At 43.6% G+C, this 26,910-nt stretch overlaps 1 pseudogene; it reads right to left on the reverse strand.

Annotated features, from left to right (window-relative positions):
- Positions 1-8,779: 8,779 nt before the first annotated feature.
- LOC137204884 (coiled-coil domain-containing protein 162-like) overlaps positions 8,780-26,910 on the reverse strand; it is a 45,536-nt pseudogene continuing 27,405 nt past the window's right edge.

Consider the following 26,910-nt stretch of genomic DNA (forward strand, 5'->3'; position numbering starts at 1 on the left):
ATATCTAGGACAAAGCCACATGCTGGTATGTGAAATCTGGTTCTTTAGGCCCATGTTTGGGGCAACATTATATTCTATATTAAATCACAGAACTTGGACTAAGAAGAGAGAATAAATACCTATCAGCCTTAAAATCCAGAAGAGTGTATTGAAGGCTCCCCAAAACATTGCTAGAGACAAATTGTTATTTTGATAAGAATGGTGTTCACAATAGGTTTTTTTTTTTATGATAATGAAAAGTCCTGTGTATTTCCCCATGTAGTTACCATCCCTGTGCTCTTCCTTAATTTGTATAGATAACCTGTTGCTGGTGTTATCTACCTTCTGCCTAAAGGATGTCCTTTAACCTTGAACATTTCTAGTTTTGATGGTACAGGTATTGTTGATGAATTCTTCCAGTTTTTGTGTGTCTGCTTTCGTTTTTGAAAGACGTTTTCATTGGATATAGAATTCTAGGTTGACATTTTTGCTTTTAGCCCTTTAATGATGTTGATCTATCATCTTCTCACATGCATCGTGTCCTATGAGAAATCTCATCTTTATCTTTTGTTCCTCAGTACATGTTTTTTTTTTCCTCTTTAAAGATTTTTCTCCTTATCACCATTTTGAGCATTTTGATTGTGATGTGCTATGCTGTAGTTTTCTTTGTTTCTTGTGGTTGAGGTTTGTTGAGTTTCTTGGATCTATGGTTCTTCATCACATTTGGAAAACTTTCAGCTATTTCGTCAGGTATCTTTTTCTGTTCTTTCCATTCTCTGTGTTGGGGACTCTAATTACACAGAGGCTGCTAGAAGGTGACTTACAGTTTACCCATGCACTGTTTAGGTTTTTAAAAAATCTTTCTCTGTTTCATGTCAGATTATTACCATCTTCAAATTCACTAACTTCTGCTATGTCTAATCTGTTTTTAATCTTACCCAGTGTGTTTTTCATTTCAGGTGTCGTCACTTTTAAAAGTTCAATTTGGGTGTTTTTCACGTTTCTGCGTGTTCCATCTTTACTTTTTGAACATATAACAGCTTTTAACATCTGGGTCAGTTTCTGTTCATTGACTTTTTTTTCCCCTCATTATGGGTCATATTTTCCTACTTCTTTGTAGGCTTGCTAATTTTTTATTGCATGCCAGACATAAATTTTAACTTGCTGGATGCCAGTTATTTTTGTTCTGGGACATAGTTGAAAACTATGAAAACAGTTGGATCCAACTTGGAAACAGTTGGATCCTTTCAGGTCTTGCTTTTAAGCTTTGTTAGGTGAGACCAGAACATTTGTTCTAGGGCTAATTGTTCCCCAATTCTGTGTACGTAGTGCCTCCTGGATTAAGAGGCTTTCTGGTCTGGGCTAGTGGAAACAGCCTCTATTCCTAGACTTGTGTGCGTTCCAGGTACTGTTTCCTCTAAACCTTTCTTGGGTAGTTTCCTCATGTACATGTGCTGACCAGTACATTGCTGAACACTTGAGGGGAGGGGTGCGCTCTGCAAATCTCTGGAGTTCCACTTTGTGTAGTTTTCTCCTCCCTGGTCCTCTGCCCTGGGAACTCTATCTCCCTTCGTCTCCCTTAACTTTCAGCTCCATCTCCTCAACTCAGGAAGTCCACTGAGCTCTGCCTGGTTGTTTCCTTCCTGCATCATGGCTTAGAAATTCAAGGCAGTAAGCTGGGTCGGTGGTTTTCTTTCCTTCAGGGATCACTATCCTTCTTTGCCTAAAGTCCAATGTATTGAAAACCACTGTTTAATGTGTTTTGTCTAGTTTTTCATTTGTTTCAGGGTATATCCAGTCTCTTATTTCATCTTGGCCAGAAGAAAAAGTTCGAGATAGGACTTTAGTCTTAATTTTTAATTATTTAAGTAATAAATACATTTTTTTTTCTTGAACTATTACAGGTGAAGTCTGCTTTGACCATCCCTAGCCCCTTCCCCTTCCTTGCCCTCCTCCACTTTCCAGAGGTAATTACTAGAATTGGTTTGGTGTTAAACTCTTCCCCTCAGCAATTTATATACACATAACTAAATGTACCCTTAAAAAAATATATGATGTGAATTTTTATTTTAACATTATCCTGCAACTTTTTTCCACTCATTAGCTATACCAAATTCTTAAATTCTCTGTTGGTATATGTAGTGTGAATATTGTAAGTATCTACCTATTGAAGCACAATTAGGTTGTTTGTAATTTGTAGTTTTTACTGTTTTCTAAAGAATATCTTTGTACCTGTCACCTTGTTTATGTATGAATATTTCTCTAGAGTAAACATGGAGAAATGGACACCTACGTCACAGGGTTTCCACTTTAAAATTTTTAACACACTGAGATTGCCTTCCAGTCCCCACCAGCAGATATCAGAATGTTTTCTGTATGCTTACCACTTGATATTGGCAAAGTTAAATTTTAATATTCCAGTAAGTAGAATGATTTATTTGGTTACTATAATTAATTTGTACTTCCTCTGTGAATTGCCTGTTTTTCTATCATCTTAACATTTTGTAGATTTTTTTAATCTTAAAATATGCTGGGTGCTAACCCATGGTCAGTGGACTTTCTTCAATCATTATTTTCAAGTCTTTGATTTTGGTGTCTGTTTCAGCAGGAGACAGAAGCCACATAATATGAACAGGAAGATTTGACAGAAAAGTATTAACTATAGGAGTAGATTGGAGTGATGGGGCATATTATCTGTAATATTTTAAGAAATAAAAATCTGCAAAGCAGTAAAGAGAACTCTAAAGAATACACAAAATAGCAAATCTCGGGAATAGCCACTATCTGTGTTCCTTGTGGCTGAATTCCAGAAATCAAGATACAACCATGGCTCTTGGGATGAAGCTTGTGACAGCTGTAAATCCCTTGGCGATGGTGCCAGGGAAGCTATCCATGAGGAGATACTACATCAGTGGCAGTCTGTGAAGTCATCCAACAGGGGGTGCAGGGTAAGGTGACACTGTACTGCTAAGCTATATGCGCTGCTAGAGCTGGGCACTGTTAAGAGTCTACCCAGAACCAGGAAGAGAAATTCCTCCAGTACCTTCTACTGACAAAACATGCCACCTAGCAAAAAAGTATTCATATGGCCCAGCTCCATTTTCACCATAATAATTGATGGAGCAGGCAACAAGGAGTAGATTCAAAGCCCTTGTTTCTAAATTAATGAACTTCCACTATATATTCGATATTTCTTTTGCCCTTTGTCAGAACCTCAGTTGGTCAGGGTTCTTCACCTGGTGGAGTGACCCAAATATTCATTACCAAAGGTTCTGAATCCTCTAATTGTCCTACCTGTTTTGGTCACTGTCATTTTTCATTAACCTTTTCTGTTTCTCAGGTACCCAGAGAATCCCCTGTGTTCCAGATATAGCCCTTGCCTCAATTATGTACCAGCAATACAACCTCCCTTTGGTAATCAGAATTGATCATTCCAGCCAGTGTAGTAAGACCTTTTTCTGCCTATTGGTTTAGCGGCAAAAGAATCCTGGCCAAGCGGCAGTCTCATCTTAGATCAGTAGGCCCATTGTTGTGTCCCTAGATGAAGCATCCCTTGGAAACTAAGACCTCCAAACCAGCACAGTTTGAGGTTGCTGGGATGAGAGTATAATCATGAGAGGTGCCACCCCTTGATCTTGGACCCATATACTCCGTCTCAAGCCAGCTGCTACCTTTAAGACACAATTCCATCCTTGCAGGGTGGTGTCTCCCAACTGTTACACACGAATACTCTGAGCTGTTCCACCTTTCAGTTAGACCAGCCACTTCTGAGTGTTGGGGTATGTTAATTTCATGAGCTCACTGCAGCATTTCCTTGATTGTGAAATTGTTTCCTTGGTTAAAAGAAATGCTATAGGAAATGCCATGATGGTGGGTAAGGCATTCTGTGAGTACATGACATGGGTCAGGTGGTAATGCTGAAAGAAGCATTACGGACAGGAAGGCAATCCATGTCCAGAATCCATGTCTATTTTAGTGAAGTTGAATCTCTGCCCCATCTATGATAGAAGGGGTCCAATGTAATCAAACTGCCACCAGGTGGATGACTATCACCCATGGGATTGGTGCAGTACTGTGGCCTTAGTATCGGCCTCAGCTCTTGACAGATTAGGCACTTGTCAGTAGTGCATGCCAGCCTTAGGAAGGGGACGTCTATGTTGTTGAGCCCATTCAAAGCCTCTGGCCCTGCCACCAATGCTATATTGTTCATGGGCGCAGTGAGCAAGCACTAGGGTAGCTGGGGAATGAGGTTGACTGACACCCACGGAGTACATTATTTTTTGCCCACTGGATTAATAAGAGCCTCCTCTGCTGTGGATGACCTTTACTGGACATTGACATGGGACACAAATATCTTCACAGTGTGTGACCATTCCCAGGTCCATCCACATACCTGTTCCCAGACTTCCTTATCACCAGACTTTCAATCCTGTTTCCTCCTAGTCCTTGGATAACCGAACCATCAGCCCATGAATCAGTATAGATCTGTAGCTGTGGTCATCACTCATTCAGACATAGTGGACAACCAAATGTACTCTCAGACTTCTGCTCACAGGGAGGATTTTATTTCACCATTGTCCTTCAGGTCCACCCCTGGTGCTGCAGATGCCCACTTTTGGGTGGAACCAACAATATGCAGACCTATCTATAAAGCAGGCTTGATTTTGTTTTGTTTTGTTTTTTCTTTTTTGGCCAGCTAGTTGTTAGAGCACCTCAGGTCAGAGGTATGGATTGAGTTGATACTGAGTCTGAGCCACGTGTTCAAGGACACTTTATGTTGCAGACCAGCTCAAGCAAGCTAAGTCTATTGTATACCATTTCCATTGACTGCTGCTGTGCATGCTCAAGTTTATGACTAAGTGGGTCCTACAACACCCAAATCATGATGGGAAGCTCAGGCTATATGATCACCTAATCTCCCTTGGTTAGACATTCAGTCTCTACCAAGGTGCAAAAGGAGAAGAGTTATCTTCAGAAGAGGGCAAAGATTTGCTCCAAAATCCTAGGGGTCTGCCCTGTGATTCTCCTACTGGTGCTTGACAGAAGCTCCATGCTGTGTCCCTATATGCCTGGACACTTAGTATCATTGGCTCTGTTGGATCATACGACCTAAATGGCAGAGCAGCTTATACTTTACCTCAAATTCACAACAGGGCCTTCGTGAGTGATTTCCTACTCAAAATTGGTAGTCTTACGGGTGACTCTCTAGGTTGGTTGAAGTAGCACACTCAAATATAGTATATGTTTGCCTTTAAAATCCAAAAAGGCCTACTTAGCATCATACCTCTTTTTTCATGGTAACATACTGTGAGATGAAGCAATATGGCTTTCATCTTGGGGGTTCATCATGCTCTAAGCCCCCAGAAACTCTGTTGCAGTTACGTTTTGTAGGATTTATCTTTCACCCTCTAGTTCTTACGAGTCTTACTAAGGTACCTAAGTACTTACTAGTTCCTGCTCATCGTATCCAGTCAGCATAATTTTGTCAATGTAGTGGATCAGTGTGATGTTTGTGGAATATCATGATGCTCTAGGTCTCTATGAACTATATCATGACAGAGCAGGAGAACTGATGAAGCCTTGAGGCAAGAATTTGAAGGTATATTGTGACCCTTCCAGGTAAAAGCAAACTGCCTCTTGTGTTCCTTGCAATTTGATATGGAGCAAAAGGCATTATAACAGCGTAACAAGTGCCAAGGGCATACTCATTTGCTCCAGTAAGATACTGCATCTGGGATAGCAGCTGCAATTGGAATCACTACTTGGTTAAGGTGTGAACCTGATAGTCCCTAGTCATTTTCTAAGATCCATCTGTTTTCTGCACAGGCCAAAGTGGTGTGTTAAGTGGTGATGTTAAAGGTATCACCACCCTCACTTTCAAGTCTTTGATGATGGCATTAATCTCTGCAATTTCCCCAGAGTTATTGCTTCTAGTTTCTTGATAGAAAGGGGAAGTTCCAGGGGCTTTTCATTATCCCTTCCTACCATAATGAGCCTTTAACTAATGGGTCAGAGAATAATATTGGAATCCTTTCAGTTGCTAATTATGTCTATTCCAATTATATACATTCAGGAAGTGGGGAAATAACCACACTGGACCAACTGGGTCTACTGTAATTTGGACCTGAGCTAAGCTATCACCTCACTGTAAGCCTTCATTTTGACTGGTGAGCCATAGTGGTGTTTTGGGCTCCCAGGAATTAGAATTAATTTAGAGGTAGAATTAATTTAGAGGTAGTACCTAGTAAATGCCAAATGGTCTAGATTTTTTTTTTTCCTCTCATGAACAGTCACTCTAGCAAATAATTATAGATACCTAGGAAAATGGAGGAAGATTTATGGTATGTACCTTCAAGGGGATCTATCCTCCTGTAGTTAAGGGGCCCTGGTCTGTGAATTGACTTAGGTCTGGAATCTGGATGAGAGGCTGTAACTCTTCATTGTGCCTATTCAAGTCAGGTTTTGGCTACCAGAGTTTCTCCTGTGTAGATCAAGCAATATTCTATCAATAGTTGGCTGCCCATAGGATTTCATTCATGGAGGTGCATCAACCACCAAACATCTCTGTGTGCCAAGGCATTTTGACTACTCACATGTCCCTGCTGCCCTTTATGATAGATGTCCCACCTTGTCTTGGCAGTTGGCTTCTGCTACTGTGGAAGTGCATCATCACCACTGAAATGAGAGAGCCCGTTTCAACAGCAGTGAGAAACAACAAGATTGTAAATTCATCTATCTTGGTAATTTAGCATTTTGCACAATTAAAATTTGTGCTTGACTTTTAGCAGTATTATCCTCCTAACTACAAGAAATAAGAGATTTTAAAAGGCTACTATCAAAGCTTTCTGGTTCTCAGGGCCATGATTTGAGCTGGGAATCAAAGGACCTGAGCTTGTCATTTTCTTCCCTAAGTGCTGAAGTGCATTAAAAAAAACTCCATCCCACACCACAGTCCTTATGGTCATCATTACTGCCATGAGAGTCAATGTAGGAGCACTTTAGGTTCCCAAGGTAGTGCTTCAGCAGGTACTTCATCACAGTCTACGAGAGGTGGTAGCTCGGTTAATTGTCATTCCACTGCATGCAAAGGATTACACACAGCCTTCCATTTCCCCTTAGCAAGGAGCTTGGCATTGTGTTCAAGCCCAAGGATGTAACCAAACAAATCCCCAAACCCCATCTTTGTGGGTCTGTCTCCTAGGACCACTCCGTTACTGGTATCAGTTCTATATTGGTCATGGGCCATTTAGGTGACAGAAATCACATGGAAATCAAATGGGGAAAGTTTAATATAAAGAATTATTTAACAAGGGATTGAAGTAATGGGAGGATTGGCTGGTAAGCAATAAAGAGAGCTCTAAAGGATATAGGAATATCAGATACAGGGAGCCACCACTACCCTCCTGGGCTGACATCCAGACCTCATGGGAGAGGGTGTGGCCAAGGCTGAATGGCAGAGAAGTTCACTGAGGCTGTGAAGCATCCAAAGGGGTGCTGGGGCAGGAGAAGCTCCTTCATAGGAGGAGCCATGCCAGTGGCACTCCACCAGGGAACTGCATGCACCACTGGAGTTGGGCATTGCAGAAGCTGCGTGTGCTACAGGAACCTGGTGCTGCAGAAGCCATGCATACTGCAGGAGCCTGCCTAGAGGAGGACCCCAGAACCTGGAAGAGAAACCCTTCTTCCTTCTCCAGGGTCCCTCCAGCACCCTATCCTGACAAAGCTTAACATCTTGCCAGGTGACAAAGAAGAAACGTTTACAGGGTCCAGATTCATTATTTCATGGAAGACAGTGAAGGATGAATTTGGAGCTGAGAGGTCATAAATCGTTAAGTGGTATCATACCTGGTCATATCATGTTGAATTTTTAATTTTGATGTCAAAGTCATCAATCTTCCTTTTGTTTTTTATGTCCTATTTCAGAAATAAGTTTGTATGTCTGTGCGTGTGCATGTGTGTGTGCATGTAGATATTTAATCCATTTGGCATTCATTGTGTATAGTGTAAGGTGATGATTTAATCTAATTCAAATAGACCCAACTTTTTCCTTAATTTGAAAAGCTACATATATCATATATAAATTTATGTATGTAAATATGTTCCTCTAGTCTCTTCTGTTCCATTCATCTATTTATTTATTCCTTTACCCAAGATAAATTTTCCTGTCTGAACAAAAAGACTTGGATTAGGACTTTACAAAAGTCTGAAGAGTGTCTTGCCATTTACAGGAAGAAAAAAAAGACTGTTAATAGAGAATGGTGTTCTTAAGTGAAACAAATAGAAATAAGTGCTTTGAAGTTTCTTTGGATTAATCTCTGTCCTGGTTTTTCGCTTGTTAGTGAATACTGTCTGGTAGCAATGCCCTCTCTCCTGGCTCTCTCACCTAATCAGTAACTCTAGAACCCATATTACGAGGTTGCTCATTGACCAGAGGCAAGGCCTAGGTTGTAGAAATGCAAATCAAGGGCCTCCCTGGTGGCGCAGTGGTTGAGAGTCCCCCTGCTGATGCAGGGGACACGGGTTCTTGCCCCAGTCCGGTGCGTCCGCAACGGGAGAGGCCACAACAGTGAGAGGCCCACATACCGCAAAACAAAAACAAAAAGCAAATCAACTCTTATGTTTTAAAATTCAGGGCCAAACCCTACTTCATCTGGGACAACAACATGTACTCATCTCAGTTCTTCCATGCTATCTTCACAATACAGATAGTAAAATTTAGATAAAAGGCTTAATGGAATTTAGAATCATTTTTATTCATTCAAATGCTCATAGAAATAAAACTTGGAAAAAGGATATATGATTACCAGTCAGGTCTGAATGGGATTCTGGATGGAGCCATTTTAACTTGAAAACCTGAAAGTTGAACATTTTCTGCCACATTGGGTAGGAAGACATGGTCAATTCTTTTTTTGTGTTTAATAGGTACCTGCAATATAAATATTAAGTAGATACTGGAGCCTTTTAAAAAGATGGTGAATAATTCTTGTTATAGCATCATTACAAGTCACTGTAATTAATAAGACCAAGGTCATTGGTTCAGTCTGGGTTAGGCCATTTAGTGTGCCTTCTTGTACATATTTTGCCTCTTGTTATAAAGGGAACTGGTCAGGAATGAATCCATCAATGGAAAGCCATTTCCAGCTAAGGAAGGAAAGATATCCCATATTTGGAGTAATCAATAAATTCTTTAATGTTTTATCATTTGTGTTGGTGCAGTGCTACTTTTTAAAAGAAAATCATTGGTGTTCTTATATCTCAGCCATGTATAAACTCCTCTCAATCTGTATTTATCTCACTTGTCTCATAGGCCTTATTTCAGAAGTCAGACCTTAGATAGATTTGAAGAGGCCCCAACTAATTTTGTGGCTTTCCTGGACCTCAGCCTTTTTGCTCGGGGTCTCTATACTGTACGCAAGCCAATGGGCCCATAAGACACTTCCTTATTTATTAGAGTTTATTTAGTAGGGTAAAGTGGCCAACAATTAGTCTTAGACCATCACCCTTCTAAATCTCTAAAACCTAGTGGATGTCCACTAATGTAGTTAGCTACTTAGCAGCTTTCGCAACCATAAGAGTTGTGATCAGCAACCTGCCCCACTGCAGGAACATTTGCTTTGGGGAGTGAAATGGGGATGGAGTGAATCTTAAAAGCCTTGTGGTCCCATACAAATCAACAGAATGTTGCTTCCTTTTGGAAAGGGCTTTGCAGAAACAAATAGACATATAGTAGAACTTCACCTTTTGCTGAAAGATGACTGCACAGAGATTGGTGGGCCAAGCAAAAGGTGGGTATTGATAATGTGGCCCTACTTGGTCAAGGATCTCAATTGGGTATGTTCCTGACCTGCTTCTTCCCTCTCTGTGTGTCTCCCCTTAACTGTGTCTAAAAATACTGCAACAAACTTTTGGTCCACTAACTAGACCATCAGTTTCAAAAGAGGCCTTAGGATGGCATATTTTCTCTGACAGAATGATTATATTTTTTCCTCTTAATTTTTCTCAAGGTAAGAGGGGAGGAACTGTTAAATGTGTTGACTAGATATAAAAACCTCTGGAGGGGATTCTGAAAAACAGTGGAGCAAAGAGTGTAATACTTATTACACTCAGAGAAGGCAGTGGAAGAGGATGCAAATAGTGTTTTACATAAGCTAAGAGCTGAAATATTAAAAAAAAAACTTCAAATATATGCTATACTTCAAACTAATCTGCATTCCAAGAATTTCTTTGGAGGGTAGATTTCTCACGTGTTTTAAGATGACTTCTGAAATTCTTTATTTCTGCTCTGCCAAGGAACTCAGATAAAGGCTCTGATGCTGCTAGTTAATTATTGTAGATAATCAAAAAAAAAAATTCAGAGACAGAACACGGCAAGGTGTTGGTACTGACTTTCATACCCATTTACTGAACTGTAATTGAGTGAGAGCTTTTGGACTTAATTGTTTCAACATCAGAATTTTATTACTGAGGAGTGATGTCATCAAGATGACAGAGTAGGAAGCCCTAGACCCTCCTTCCCACATAAACACACTGATTCAGCAACAATTCATGGACAAATTCCCTTTGTGAGAAATCCAGAATTTTATTTTCTAAGACCCAACCACTGAGATAAGGTCCTGATACACAATTTTTTTTTTTTTTTTTTTCTGGTACGCGGGCCTCTCACTGTTGTGGCCTCTCCCGTTGCAGAGCACAGGCTCCGGACGCTCAGGCTCAGCGGCCATGGCTCACAGGCCCAGCCGCTCCGCGGCATGTGGGATCTTCCTGGACCGGGGCACGAACCCGTGTTCCCTGCATCGGCAGGCGGACTCTCAACCACTGCGCCACCAGGGAAGCCCCTGATACACAATTTTTTAATGTAAGTTTGAAGTGACCCTAAATCCATAATTTCATATTTACATTTTTCATTGTTTCATATACATAATCAAATTTATGATTACTTACAGTCTTTGGCCTTTGAATCCTTCTTGTTATTTTACTGCCCATGAGATGAGTCTTTAAAAGGTGTTACTGGCTGTATCTGGATGATGTGGAAGCAGAACTTAGGGAGTAGTGAGCCAGGGATATAAGGCCTATAATGTGAAAAATGTTAAATTGTATCTCTGGTTACAATGTACAGGCCTAGATTTAATTCATAAAATTTTAGAGCTTAAAATGGGCCTCTGATCCAGCTTCATCAGTTCTGAGTGAAGATGTCAAAACCTGGATGGAGTCTTTTGCCTGAGGGTCCATGACCAAGTGAAAGAGAAAGAGAAGATGGGTTACTTGGACTTGTGGGTAGAAGTGGACAGACTGAGATACTCACATTAATAGAACTTGGTAATTAATTAGATTTACAGGGTGAGGAAGAATAGCTCTCAGATTTCTGGCTCAACTGGTTAGATGTTAATTTTATTTTATGGTGGATTTTATGATGATGGCACATACATGCTCAACAAGTCATTGTTGGTTATTAGATCAGAAGGATAGATGTGTGGGAAACATGAGTGTGTAGAGAGGAAGCAGACAAAGATTAGCTCAAGACCCCTGAGAAGACAGAAGCCCATGGGATGCTGTTAACAGCAACTGTCCCAAGGAAGAAAGGGGGCACCTTTTCCATTTTAACAGGAGGGAAGGAGAAGCAGCTGAGTATAGATGTAGGTAGGCTGGGGACAAGAAGTAGAGGGAGTTCCCATCTGATAGGGGAGGAGGACAGTGTCTGAAAGTCTGAAGAGACCAGGAAGATTTAAAATAGTTGCTGCATTATAATAACTTTAAATAGAATATAATCTATAAACACATTGAATCACTATGTTGTACACCTGAATCTAATATGATACTGTAAATCAACTATACTTCAATTAAAAATAAATGAAATAAAATAAAACAGCTGCTGTGAAGAGGAGGCGAGAGTGAGCTGACCCTACCCTTGGCTCCAGGGGAGAACATGTGAGCTGGGCCTAAGCCTACCAGGCATCTCAGTCTCTGGCTTCAGTGATTTGTTCAAAATTGGTCACATGACCTGAGTCAGCCTAGTCAGAGCTCGATTGCTTTTAACTGTCCCTTCTCCACACCCCACTCCTGCCATGTGAGCTTGAACAGAGGATGGAAGCTACAGGGGTGGCAGCCATCTTGTTTCCCAAGGGGCTCCACTTCCTGTCTGCTCTCAGACTGCTCAGGGCCCAGAGATGCAGAGAGAAATCAGTCCTCAAGAAATAGTTCAAACCTTGATCGCACCCATATGGATCAATGGAATGGAATAGAGAGCCCAGAAATAAACCCACACATCTATGATCAATTAATCTTTGACAAAGGAGGCAAGAATATACAATGGAGAAAAGACAGTCTTTTCAGCAAGTGGTGGGAGAGCTGGGCAGCTACATGTAACTCAATGAAGTTATTAGAACACTCCCTTACACCATACACAAAAATAAACTCAAAATGGCTTAAAGACTTAAATATAAGACATGACAACATAAAACTCCTAGAAGAGAACATAGCCGAACATTCTCTGACATAAATTGTAGCAATGTTTTCTTAGGTCAGACTCCCAAGGCAATAGAAATAAAAGCAAAAATAAACAAATGGGACCTAATCAAACTTTAAGCTTTTGCACAGCAAAGGAAACCATAAACAAAACAAAAAGACAACCTACGGACTGGAAGAAAATATTTGCAAACGATGCGATTGACAAGGGCTTAATTTCCAAAATGTACAAACAGCTCATACAACTCAATAACAAAAAAACAACCCAGGGCTTCCCTGGTGGCGCAGTGGTTGAGAGTCCGCCTGCCGATGCAGGGGACGCGGGTTCGTGCCCCGGTCCGGGAAGATCCCACATGCCGCGGAGCGGCTGGGCCCGTGAGCCATGGCCGCTGAGCCTGCGCGTCTGGAGCCTGTGCTCCGCAACGGGAGAGGCCACAACAGTGAGAGGCCCGTGTACCGCAAACAAAACAAAAAACAAACAAACAAACAAAAATAACCCAACCCAATCAAAAAATGGGCAGAAGACTTAAATAGACATTTCTCCAAAGAAGACGTACAGATGGCCAGCAGGCACATGAAAAGATACTCAACATGGCTAATTATTAGAAAAATGCAAATCAAAACTACGAGGTATCACCTCATACCAGTCAGAATGGCCACCATCAAAAAGTCTACAAATAATAAATGCTGGAGAGCGTGTGGAGAAAAGGGAGCCCTCCTACACTGTTGGTGGGAATGTAAATTGGTATAGCCAGTATAGAAAACAGTATGGAAGATCCTTAAAAAGCTAAAAAATAGTTGCCATATGATCCAGCAATCCCACTCCTGGGCATATATCCAGAGAAAACCATAATTCGAAAAGACACATGCACCCCAACGTTCATAGCAGCACTATTTACAATAGAGAAGACGTGGAAGCAACCTAAGTGTCCATCAACAGATGAATGGATAAAGAAGACGTGAGATACACACGCACACACACACACACACAATGAAATACTACTCAGCTATTAAAAAAGGATGAAGTATAGCCATTTGCAGCAACGTGGATGGACCTAGAGATTATCATACTAAGTAAGTCAAAGACAAATATGATATCACTTATATATGGAATCTAAAATATGATACAAATGAACTTCTTTACAAACCAGAAATAGACCCACAGACGTAGAAAACAAATTTCTGCTTGCCAAAGCGGAAAGGTGGGGGGGGGAGAGGTAAATTAGGAGTTTGAGATTAGTAGATACTAACTACTGTATATAAAATAGATAAACAAAGAAGTCCTACTGTATAACACAGGGAACTATATTCAATATCTTGTAATAAACTAAGGCAAAAGAATATGAAAAAGAATATATATATACACATATGTATATATATATATGTATATATCTGAATCAATTTGCTGTACACCAGAAACTAACACAACATTGTAAATCAATAAAAATTCAAAAAATAAAAACAAGCCTTGATCAAGCCAGCTTAAGCCAATCTATCTCTGAACATTTCAGTTTTGTAAGCCAATTGATTCCATTTTTTTCCTTAAGCATTTTGAGAGTAACTGAACTAGAACAAATTGTAATTTCTCAGGAGTTACAAGATCCTAAGGGGAATCCATGTTAATGCTAAGTAAAGAGAACTTGCCCCTTAATTCTGCTTCTGCTGGGAAGCAGGGAGGCTGCTGTGACCACCTCTACAGAAAGGAGAGAGACCTGGGTCACCTCACGCTTCTGGCTAGACATCTGAGAAAGGAGTGGTAATGGCTGACTTTTACCTTTTAGCACCAATAGTATAGGTAATATCTGGCTGTCCTCTAGTGCTTGGTACTAAATTTAGACAGGTATGACCTCTGATGAATCTACACTCTGGAAAGGGAATGTTGCCTGCCATTCCAGTAAATGAAGAATGTTGCCTGCCATCAAGCCATCAGCTACTGCAGTTCTGCTCCCCTCAGTGTGCCCTGAGGGGAATTTAGGATGGAGAAAAACAGGAAACATTCTGTGCTCTGGAAGCTGGCCCTAGATGGTTAAGATGCATACCTAGGGAATAATTTCAATGAGCCCAGACTCTTGCATCTTCCCATACATAGAAAAGCACTAAAATCATTAACTTGTTTTTTTTGTGATTAGCAGTAATCTTATGATGTTCAACCACATGGTTTGTTTTTCAGCAAAACTCCTCTATATCCTGGATCCTTCTCTACCTCTTCAGAGCAGTTCCTCAGAGCTATCTGAGAGGCTGTCTCCTGGGCTACAGTCCTTAGTAAGCTCCCCAAGTAAAACTTAATTTGCAGCTTTTAGGTTGTGCATTTTTCTTCAGTAGACAACATGTAGAAAGTCCTAAGCAAACCCCCTCCCGTCGCTGCAGGAGACAGATAGGGGCTGAGACTTGGGAGTAACTTCTACCTCTGCTTCCTGAAAGAGAGGCTTCTCTTTTACTCCTGCGTGTCCCCAATCCTGGGAATTAGGGTCCCCCCCACCTGCCTCCTGCCCCACTCTGGTCCTTCTTTGTAAATGTGCAGGTCTTAGAGGACACAGATGGCAGTTTGAGAGGACATGTTAACTCAGAAAGGAATTTAAAAGATGCTTGGCTGGGCTGGAGGCAGAGGGGAAAGGGAGAAACAAAAAACCCCAGCGAGAGTGGAGAGGAGAGTGCAAGGACAGAACCACTCAGGGTGGGTGGTCAAAATAGGGCCCTTGGGCGCTCTTGATTTGCTTCCTCTCTGGACCTGGGCTGGGGTGGGGGACGCCAGCCCCACGGTCAGGGCCCAGGCAGCAGGCACCGGCAGGCAGGAGCACCCTGGGGCTTTACCAACAAGCCCAGCCTTGTTCTTAGAAAACCCAAACTATCTTGACCTTTGAAAAGAATCTTTCTGCCTCTGACAGGCTATGTTTTCTCACATCATTCACACTATAAGTAGCCAAAAGGAAACACATAAAGGAGGACACACATATATGCAAGTGTAATAACCAACATTTGCTCAATGACCTAGTGCTACTACACTCTGTGGCAGACACACATTGTTTCACTGAGTCCTCAGAATACACCTTTGAGGTGGGTATTTTTCAGAGAGGTGAATTAACCTGTCCAAGGTCACACAGCTAGCAGTGACAGAGGAGGGATTTGAACCTTGGCTGTCTTACCCCAAAGTCCATACCCTCACCCACCAGCTATGCTATGGAACAGAAAGGAGGAGCTTGGCTGACCTTAACAATAGGCTGATCGTGGCTACTGATTGGGTAATATTTTTGATAGATCTAGAAGAGAACCTGGAATTTATTTAGTCCTCATCTTATAGGGGAAGAAGTTAGTTTAGAGACATCCCGGAGTCTGGCCTCTTTGCTATTTGCTGGCTGCACTGTCTGGAGTGCTGTTTTGATTGCCATTTCCATAATACTCCTCAAGCCCCTAGGACCCAAGAATCATGATGTACTTTCTGAATAACATCTGAGAAATGTGGTCATTAATATCCTATCGGGGAGGAAGAAATTTTCCTCTACCTTCTAGGTTCTTCTGGCTGGTCTAAGAATTGAATTGACATGAGGTGGATTAACACGAGAAAAGCAGACAAAAGTTTAATAACATGTATACATGGGAGAGACTGAGGAAAACTGAGTTACTTGCCAACGTTACCGAAGCTCTCAACTTAAATACCATCCTCAGCTAAAGACAGAAGAGGATGATGAGGATGGGGGAAAGTCAGCTATGGGAGGTTACCAGGAAAAGCACAATAAACAAGGGTAAGACTGTTACACAGATTTGTCTTTTCCATAGATAAATTTCTAGAGATTTGGTCATCCTCCTCTTCCTTGTACTGAAGAGGGAGACACCCTTACAACTGTAAACAGTTTTTACAAAAGGGCAACTTCTTTCCGATGTCTGCTTTTTCTCAGAGACAACCAGCTTAAAACAATATGCCAAAGAGACATATTAGGGTGGCAAACTCTACTCCTCTATAGGACCAAGGTGTTAAGATGCTTCAAAATCTAGTGAACTACACAATGTTCTTTAGTTGACATATTTCAACTGGAACCAGTTTTTATGATTGAAACTTTTTAGTAGAGCCTATCAGTACTCCAAGGTGAACTGAAGTAGAAAGTTCTGACTGCAACCGAGGATGAAGGTTTATTCATTCATTCAACAAACATGGAGCACCCACTCAATAACCACTGGTTTGTTATCGTTAGTCCCTGGGGCCCTCCTTCAATCCCAACCCTGGACCCTGAGAGCTTAGAGAGAGAAAGGGTATCCTTACCGCCTGGTGAGCTCCTCTGGGCAGAGGATCTCTCAGTGTCACTAAGCTGACTTTGTAGCTCTTCCATCCACTGGAAAGCATCCAGCTCCATGCTACGCTCGTGGGCAAGCCGGCTTCTCATCTGAAGGGAAAAGTGCTTGGGAAGCAGAGATGCTTCTTGGTGCACACTTTTGTCAGTTCACTGTGAGGGGTGGGTTGGGGTATTACTATGGAGAGTGTGGGTCCCAGGCTACCCCAGGAATACAAGTCTTCGTGAAATCCTGGTCAGGCTGAACTCAGCCTTCTGAAAATCAGGAGCTCCAGGAAGGCCAAGAACTTAATCAGAGAGGGACAGAGGCAGCCCTTGGAACCCTTTATTACCTTATAATAGCCAGAAGTTTACTCACAAAAGTCATATCTTTTATGTTTATTTTATTAGAGGGGAAGTGGGGAGGGAGGAGGAACCAGTTCACCTTGTAGGCCAAGCCATGCATCTACCCCAAGAACCTGTGGGAGCCCCGGGATGGCTTCAAGCAAAGATGTGATCTCTCTTCCAGATCTCTATGCTGAGTTCAACTCATCATGTGCAGGGAATGCTCTGAGCACTGTCTCCAGGCCTGACACAGGGCCCACAACCAGAGGCTAACTTTGTCTTTGCTCTCCCCTTGCAACCCTTACCCAGAGTCCCCTGGCCAGAGAGTCGCTAGGTCCAAAGCGTGCCTTATCTGCATAGATCACAGGCATTTTTTTCTTTTTTAATTTATTTTTATCATCTCCTAATTGTTTTTAATTATAAAAAAAGTAATAGTGTAATGGGTTGAATAGTGTCCCCCACAAAGTGTCAACCTGGAACCTCAAAATGTGACTTTATTTGGAAAATAGAGTCTTTGTAGATGTGATTAAGTTAAGATGAAGTCATACTGGATTAAAGGGTGGGCCCTAAATCCAATGTTGATGACCTTACAAAAAGTGAAGCAAGTATAAACACAGGGAGAGAGAGAGAGACAGGGAAGGGGGCCAGAACTGAAGAGCTGTAGCTGCACGCGGAGGGACGCGGGGGATGGCAGGCAGCCCCCAGCAGCTAGGAGAGCCATGGAACAGGTCCTGCCAGAGTCTCCTGTAGGGACCCACACCTTGATTTCAGACTCTGGCCTCCCGAACTGTGAGAGGATACATTTTTTATCCTTTTTTTTTTGTCATTTATTTTTGTAAAATTCTCCTTACTGATCTCCTTGAGCACTTGAAACACTTGCAACCATTTAAACTTCTGATTTCTGTTTCCTAATATCTCTGGTGAATTAACTGACTTATTCATTCAATGAATATGTGTGAAGTACCTACCCCAGAAGGTGCTCAGTTTTTTTTGTTTTTTGTTTTTTCCCTTTGTGTTGAATTTCATTCTGTGGTCTCCTTTGTTGGGACTTGCATTAGTCCGCATGTACACTATATTATTTCCTCCCCTTTTTTTTTGCTGTGGGGTTTTTTGTTTTTTTTTTTTTTGCGGTACGTGGGCCTCTCACTGTTGTGGCCTCTCCCGTTGCGGAGCACAGGCTCCGGACGCGCAGGCTCAGCGGCCATGGCTTACGCGCCCAGCCGCTCCGTGGGATGTGGGATCTTCCCGGACCGGGGCACGAACCCGTGTCCCCTACATCGGCAGGCAGACTCCCAACCACTGTGCCACCAGGGAAGCCCCAACTGTGGGGTATATTTAAGAATAACATATTGGGTCTGGAAACCACTTTGCCTTTCCTTTTTTATTTCTGTAGTTCCAGAAACACCATGAATAAAATTCCCTTATAATAGCTTCCATAATACTTGCTGCTTTTCCAGATTATTCATCGAGATTTTCCAAAAGATCCCTCCTAGTTCAAAGATTAGAGCCAGGTAGAAATATGTTTTTCAAGTGGCTTACAAAGACGCCAAGATTCTGGGCCTCGTGGCAGTCAAGCCATCATCTTTTGTCACAAGCAGCCTGAACAATCACCCAGGTATAGATATTTCCATTTCCCTGCTGTTCCTGGGAGTGCCAAAGGTGAGGAACACCGCTCTGGAGGCATGAGAGGCACGGAAAAGACAGGGGAAGAATCAAACAGCTGTGGCTGGTACACCCTGATTTACTACCTCTCACTGGAGTTACCTGTCAGAGTTCTCTCTGAATTTTCTTCTGCTGGAGCTGGCCCAGTTTAGAAGTCATCTTGGACTCTTCAGTAAGGAGCTGCAGGTGCTGTTCTTTTTGCTCCACATCCTCCAAAAGCTTCTCCATGCTAGAGGTTTTCATTAAATCCACCTGCTGCCGGTGGCGAGCTTCCTGGGTCACTCTGTGTTCTAATTCTTTCAGCAATTCAGCCTGTGGCAGGAAAAGGCCAAAGGAAATAAAGGCACAGAGTCTTTCTTTTCAGCAGAGGGCAGGGGATGAGAGGTTGGCCAACACAACTGTCCCCTCCATTAGCGCCCAGGGGCAGAACTGTGTGAAGTATTCCTGGGCTCAGGGTACCACAGCCCAGCTGCTCTATCCTGTCCTGTGCCAGCCAGTAGCAAGACCAAATAGTCATATCTACCACAACCTGCATTTTCCCTGTCACTCCGCCTTTATCACGCAATAGCAATGGAAGGGCTGAACCTGGAGACACAGGGTGATGCAATACGTACAGTGAGTGGGGAAGGGAGGTGCTAATCTTGTCTCTGTTTCGACTTCCAAAATAGCCCTGAGGAAGCCAGATTCTAGATGGTTGGAAAAGGAAAAGAGTAGTAATAATTGGTTCTGTTCTGAAATTTTTCTAATCAACAGTCACTAGAAGGTCGATCCTTAATTATAATATTAATAATGATGATTAATATTTGTAGGGTGACTTTATATAATTATACATCATGACTCACTGGCACACAATAATGGAAGAATTAGGGTCCAAAAGGAACAAATTATATTTTATGTTTTAAAATATGCCCAGCTTTCCTCGGCTGTTATTTGAACTCAGCTGTTCTCTCTCTAAACGTAGGGTCTCTGTTTCATTCATGCTCAGAGGGTTGGCACAGTTATTAAGAGCTTAGACTTAAAAAGCCTTTATTTTGGTGCCAGGCCCTATAGAGCATCAGTAACTTCTGAAATTAAGACTTAGTGTGGGTCATCAGGAAAGGAAACCAAGACTCTCTGCTTGGGGCATAACGCTGATGGCAGGGCCACACTCATGGAAAACATGCTTGGAGCGTGAAAGGAATGTGTTAGAGGCAGAGACCCAGACCCCAAGATACCCTCTGGGTAAAAAAGATCCTCAGAGAAACACACAGAACAATCTTAGTTATGAGCTATATTTCACTATTTTAGCCAAATATGAATAAGAACAAAAGCCTTTTGGCCACTGCCCCGGTTTCTGGGCTGGAAAGAAGGCAGAAGGGAAGCCAGGGTCCAGGCCATCTTTCACCAGTAGTGCCGTCTGCTTGGCTTCACACTGTGTTCCTCTGGTGACTGCTACAGGCAACGGAGTGCCACGTATGGTCGCCAGAGCGTGTTCAAAGAGAGGGAGGAAGAGGGGTTCTGAGCTCAGACACCTGGCTCTCCTGCTACTTGCATATCCTCACGTTGTCTGCCTGAGCCCTGGCCAGGGCCTGCCTTAGAGCCAATAGCTGTTGACAAAATAAAAGCACTTCTTGTTCTGCCATTAGTTTGATGTTCAAACACTCTTTTTTACTTTGCATAGCTTCCTGTGAACATCCCAAACACAGTAAGGTAGGATATAAGTTTCCTTTCCGTATTTTCAGCTTCCCAAGGAGTCTCTAAACCACTTCATCATCCATCGTTCTTTAAAATTTCTGGTAGAACACAGCTCCTGCTGGCCACTGCTTCCTTGATTTCAGTTAAGAACAGTGTGACAGATCAGAGTAAATAAAGACTTTCAGAAACAGTAAGTAAAAGTTTCCAAACCACTATTGATATGTGCTCTGGTTTCAATTTTCCTTAAAGCAGATTTTCCACTTATTGTTCCTTCATTTTCCTCAGATCATCATGCTTGAAACTCAAGGATTTGCAGTGTTTTGACAAAGCTTGCCCGCTCCATCTTTTCCCTTCCCTTGTGCTAAACTCTGATCTGTTCTCTCATTTGCTTCTTTGCCATTTGCTTCTGGCTCTTTCCTATTTCTCCCCAGGCTCTGCTCTTGCCCGTTCCCAGGAAAACTTGCTACCTGACACCAGCACAGCAGCTGCAGCCAAGGAGGCCAGTGCCACCCCCTCCCCCTGCTGGGCCGGGCCTCCCTCCCCCAGCGCTCTCACCTTCTCAGCCCTGCTCAGCTGGGCCCGGAAGTGCGCCTGCTGCACCGCCAGCCTCCAGTGGCCCAGGCTTCTCATTTTGCACACCAGGGCGGCCAGGCTGCAGTTGTCCTGCTCCAAGGCCAGCAGCTGCTCCTGCTTAGAAAAGCCTTTCAGAAAAGGCTGCCCCCAGCACTTTTCTCAGGAAGGACATGAATCCTGACATCAGAAACATGCCTTCCAGAAGATGAGACAATTGTGCAGTGAGACCCAGTGCCCTTTTCAAATGCCTGACACAAGGATTTCTCAGGGAAACAGGACAGGAATGCAAACAGAGTGAGCAGTGGGGTCAGACGCTAGGATGAAATGCTGATACCCCACTCAAAATGAGATCACATACTATGGCTGGATTTTCTTTCATTTCTTCGTCAGGTCTGGTGGAGCCCCATTTCTTCTTTAGGCCTTTCTTTCGTATTGTCAGTCCCTTCTGTTCTTACTTCACCGATGAGCTCACACACTTTCTGGATCAAATTAAGCTGATTCTCATCCAGCTTCTGCAAATTGCAGGCTCAAGTTCAGGAAGGTCAGCTGAGGAAGAGTCACTTTGCCCCCTAAAACCCAACTTTCAGAAATAATATCACATGAAAACAACATCCACCCAGACAATTACTCCATCGGGTATTGTCTGGAAGCCTCACTAGCGGCCCCTTTAGTGTTGTCTTCAACCCGCAGGGTTTCATCACCCGCACATCTCAGAGCCTGTGGTTGTCAGAGGCCGAGACAAGCTGAGCAGGTAGAAGAATGGGAGGTCACAGGCGGAAAACCAAACCACCCCCCAGCCACCCCCCCCCCCCACTGCCCCATACACAAAGGGTTACTTGAGAATTTGAACCTAGGGATTTTTGCTATCAGTTTGACCCAGCAGAACCTGACCAGGTAAGACATTGTCCATGAGCCACTAACAAGGAACTCCATTAAAAATAGATAAATTAAGGGCTTCCCTGGTGGTGCAGTGGTTGAGAGTCCGCCTGCCGATGCAGGGGACATGGGTTCGTGCCCCGGTCCGGGAGGATCCCACATGCCGCGGAGAGGCTGGGCCCGTGAGCCATGGCCGCTGAGCCTGCGCGTCTGGAACCTGTGCTCCGCAACGGGAGAGGCCACAACAATGAGAAGCCTGCGTACTGCAAAAAAATATAATAATAAATAAATAAAAATAAAATAAAATAAAATAAAAATAGATAAATTAGAGGAAGGAATCAAGCTGGCTGCCTTCCTCTTTAGGCTCCAACAGAAATCTCATTGTGAAACAGCCCGTTCCGAATGTCTATGGCTAACAGCTTATGGTGAAATAGCTCGCTCATCAGTAAGTACAACTTGGAGACCCAGCATCCTTGGGTGAGGGGTGACTGTGGGATATCCTTTCACCTCTAAACCACTTCCCGGGAGAGGAAACAGGAGGTTAGTGCCGGGGAGCCACAGCAGGAAGCCTGGCTACTGGCCACACAGCAAAAGCTTCACCATCTTCTTGGGACCCTGGGGTAAAACAGCGATTCCCCTACCTTCAGGGGCTTGTGGAACTCACTGAGCCTGAGAGAAGTGGAGAATTTCCTTTTTGTCTAGGAATCTGGCAGAAACTAAAAAGAACCTAAGACATTTTCCAACAATTTGACACCCGAAAGATGGCTTAGTAAATTCTAGACTTCACTGTCTGCTCACCTCTCTCCTGCAGCACCAGGCCCAATGCATGTTGGTTTGGATACCTTAATATTTGTAAGCATTTGTGTTTTGTGGACACTTCACAGTAAGGAGAAAGGTCCATTCCTCTCTGGAATAACCAGACCAAGGCAGAGCATCAGTGGAAACTCCTCTCAATGGACCAACTCCAGGGACCATCCTGGAATCCTTTGGGGGAAGGGAGTAAGGGAAGGACCCAAATGGGGCTGGCTCTGAGGAACATCTAATAGCAGAGAAGGGGGCAGGTCTGGGGGAAGCCATGGACTTGGGGGTGGTAGGTTTGTACTGAAATTCTCACTTGTAGGGCAGGGGGACCAGGCTCCACAATAGCCCATTTTAGGCATGGGTCTCCATCTTACAGCTGCTCAGACATCATAAGACAGTGACAGGCTTCCACAGTGCTGTGGGCACGTGGGAACCCCCTCACTCCTCTTCTGCCTGGACCTTTACTGACAGGTCAGCAGCTCCCTGACACCAGATGCGAGAGAAAGGCTGATGGGCATTTTGAAGGTTGTAAAATCTCTGAAAGCTGATTCAGATTCTGAATCTGCCCAGTGAGCTTCCAGGAGGCGGCTGTTGCTACCTACACTTACACTGGGGTTTGGCCTGGCCCAGGGCACTGTGCTCTCCTGTTTTGGATGGTCATTCAATAGACAAAACAGTGACATAAACTGTTGGGGTTTGGGAGAAGAAACTCCCCCTTCCCTCAACAGCAATCAGATGGCAACATGGCAGTAGAGTGAGGAAAACTGCAAATATCTAAGTTATTTAAAATTCAGTGTCTCTTTTGGGAAAATAATGACCACTCATTGCTGACTCATTCTCTGCAGTGAAAGCCTGGAGCTGGAGAATTCTTGGGCCCAACAATCTCTTGCTGTCACAAAGCTCACTCTGTTATTGATCTCTCCGTACAGCCACCGCGGGGGTCAGGTACACCCGGGTCCCCACAGGACTGCCCAGACATCCGACCCAGGTCACTTACTTTGATGTGCAAACATGTCACAAACAAAGCTTGAACTAATGCTTCATATTCTTCTTGGACTTCTTTTCGAATTTGCTTTTTGAGATCCAGAGTCTCCTCCTCCCAATCCGTGAGTCGAGTCAGAGCAGTGACTTCCATGATCATATTGTGACTGAGCTCTGCAATCTAGTAGCAGAAATTTTGTTTTAATGGAAAATAATTCAGGAATTCCACACGGCCACTGCAAAAAGAGTCCTTTGTATCAATATATCAATGTTGAATTGGTATTCTACTTTGAACTTAATGAAGAAGGTGAATATCCTGTTGTGCAAGTGTGGGCAGAAGAAGCTAAAGTTGGCTTAAGGGTCCCAGAACAGTTCCAGACACATAGTAGGTGCTCGATAAATGGCTGCTGAATGAATGAACCCAGAAGAGATGCTACTTAAGTACTTTGGAGAAAATACTTCAACTGTCTTGGCTTCCATTTCCAAACTGGCCTCCCCATGACACCTTAGCCTATATACCTCCTCCTCAGAAGGCACATTGGCCTCAAAAGAAAACAAACACCCCCCCATCAAAAAAAAAAAACAGAAAGAAAAAACAAAGCAATAAAAAAATAACAAAAGTCACCAAAAAACTAAGAAAAAAAAAGCCCTCATTGCTTAAAAAGTACAGGCACACTCCTTGGATGTCTCTGCAGTGGACCAGTCATTGATGGGATTTCTATAGGAAGGGGCACAAGAAAATGACACCAGGATGTCCCATGTCTGACTACTGCTGAGATTGTGGATTTGAGAAATGGAGAACTTTTTTAGTAATAACTGACCTACCTGACCAGCCTTGTCTTCAGGTGGCCTCTGACCTCTTCGTATAATGTCTAATTCCTAAAGAGGAGAAAGCAGTGCATACCCAAACTCAAATATTTATTCAGTGCACCATGCTCCAGACAGCCCTTATCTGTGTTATTCGTGCTTCTTTTTGAGATCCTCAGGCTCCACCTGGAGCTAGGACTGTGCTTGTTGCTCCACTGAACTTTAGGACGGGATCTCATTTTAAGGAAGTCTCATCAGTGAGACCCATGATGTGCATCCTAAAGACAGAGTTCATTCAAGGATCCTAGCTTCTTTGCTGAACCAGGAACAGCACAAAGTCCCTTGGGCTTGCTGAGGGTGGGAAGGTCAGCTATGGATCTTCCCCTGGGGGCCAGCTGCCTTACTGCTTACCTCTTATATTCCCCACTAGACCCCTCCAAAGCATACAACCCAGTGTTGCTGGGGCCATCACCTTCCCAGCTGAGAAGACCAGAGCCCAAGGAAATGAGCCAATGAGAAGAAAACGTTGGAGAGGGCCATCTACCCTCAATTCTTGCATAAGAACACCTCCCTGCACCAGACTGCACCGTGTTTTATTTCCTCTTTGGAGTGATTCCTGGGCCTCCCTCCCCACACCTTCCCCAATGCACTTCTTGTCTGTCTGGGAACATACTTGATCTTTCTGGCAGAGCTTCTGCCTAGCATGCTCCAATACATGCTCTTAACACATGGAGTAGCTCTCGAAGTTGCTGCATTCTTTGGCCATCACATCACAACCCAGGGAAAGGAGGCAGGTCTCGAGGTGGTCTTTCCTGAAAGTGATCTGAAAAGGGGCATCGCTCACAGCAGCTCCCCCAGGCAGCCCCACCACACCAGAGCTCAAGGCACATGTTACCTTTGCTCACAGATCCACTTCCATTTCTCCTCCATGGAAAAACATCAGCTCTGTAGCCTTGAAAGTCTCTCTTTCAGGTCTGCTCTTAACATTTGCAGGGCCAGGGACAAGAGTACAAACGGATGCCCACGTTCCACGTGTCTAAGTGTTCTATATATTTAAAGGTTATAAATCAAACTATTAAAATGAAAATGTTTAATTCTCCTACTTTGAAAAACAGACCTTCAAAGGGACTCGGGAGGCCAGGTTTGATTTTTATCATCCTTGGACTACTCTGAGTTCTATGCTGAGATATGGTCAGGGAGAGCTAGTCTCCAACCCATAGTTTACAGTTTGACCCCCTTTGCTTCCTCCCTTTGACCTCACATCACACGGGTGGGAGGGGGGCTTGCATGCATATAAGCAGACACCCTGGCTGTCCACACCCCTGCACAGCTGTCCTTGTCTACCCCACAGGCCAGGGTGTGCTCACGGGTGGTGAGGCCCATTCTCTCTCTGGGGAGGATGATCTGGAGAAGGGCCAGGAATTCCAGTGCCCAGGTATCCGGAGCATGGTCCAGAAGGAAGGCCAGGGATCGGAGTGGGCACGTCCCCTTGGCTGTGGGGAAGGGTGGGGCTGGAGCAGAGCCAGAGGGGCCTCTGAAATGGGGCCTCTGACAGGGGCACTTCTTGCCTTGGTCAAAGGGCCATAGTTCTCCCTCTCTAGGCAGTCCCATTCCATCCCTTTCTCTAGGCTGCTGGGCACCCTTTCTGAAGAGGTGGTCTTTAAGGAACAGAGGAAAAGTCCAACCGTCCAAGGCAGACTTAGGTTTAGACTCCAAGAGAAATGGGAGCCAATATGTGGAAGGTAGGGCAGATCTACCTGACTAGGACCTGCACGTCCATGGGAGTGCTTGTGTGTCTCTGTGTGTCTGTATCAGCGAGTGTGTCTGTGTGCATTTGTGTGTGTGTGTCTATATTCATAAATGCATGTCTGTGTGTGTTTCTCTGTGTGTCTGTACCTCTCTGTGTATGTCTCTCTCCGTGAGTGTTTGTATAGGTCTCTATAGGTCTGTATGTGTCCCTCAACATGTATCAGTGAGTGTGTTTGTGTGTGTATCTGGCAGTCCTATGGGGCCCACTCCAAGATTCAGCCTGCTCAGTTGATGAGCTTTATCTGTGACACTTCCAGGGTCTGGACGGCTCTAGGCTCACTGGAAGTTTGCTGCACAAACTAGGTTCTCCTTCCAGCCTGGGGTGATTCCCCTGGCTCTGATTTGATTGTCCTGGTGACACTGTCCTATCAGTGCAACCTCTGTGCCACTGACCTCCAGAGAGGGCCCAGACACGCTTTGCCAGGTCAGGCAAACTAGCGGAGATGGCAAATACTGATAAAAACCCAGTACTGATGGAGTGAGGAAAGTGGCTCGCTCACCACTGCTGACAGGAGGAGAAGTCAGTGTAGTACTTTGGAGGGCAGACCAGCAGTGGCTGTGAAAAGGTTTTAAAATATTCATGCTCTTTGATCCAGTAACTCCTCTTCCAGGAATTTATTTTTAGAGAATAATAAAAGTTATACACAAAAATATATGTTAACAGATGTTCTTTAGAGTA

The sequence above is a fragment of the Pseudorca crassidens genome, chromosome 13 (genome assembly GCF_039906515.1).
Source record: "Pseudorca crassidens isolate mPseCra1 chromosome 13, mPseCra1.hap1, whole genome shotgun sequence".
NCBI lineage: Eukaryota > Metazoa > Chordata > Mammalia > Artiodactyla > Delphinidae > Pseudorca > Pseudorca crassidens.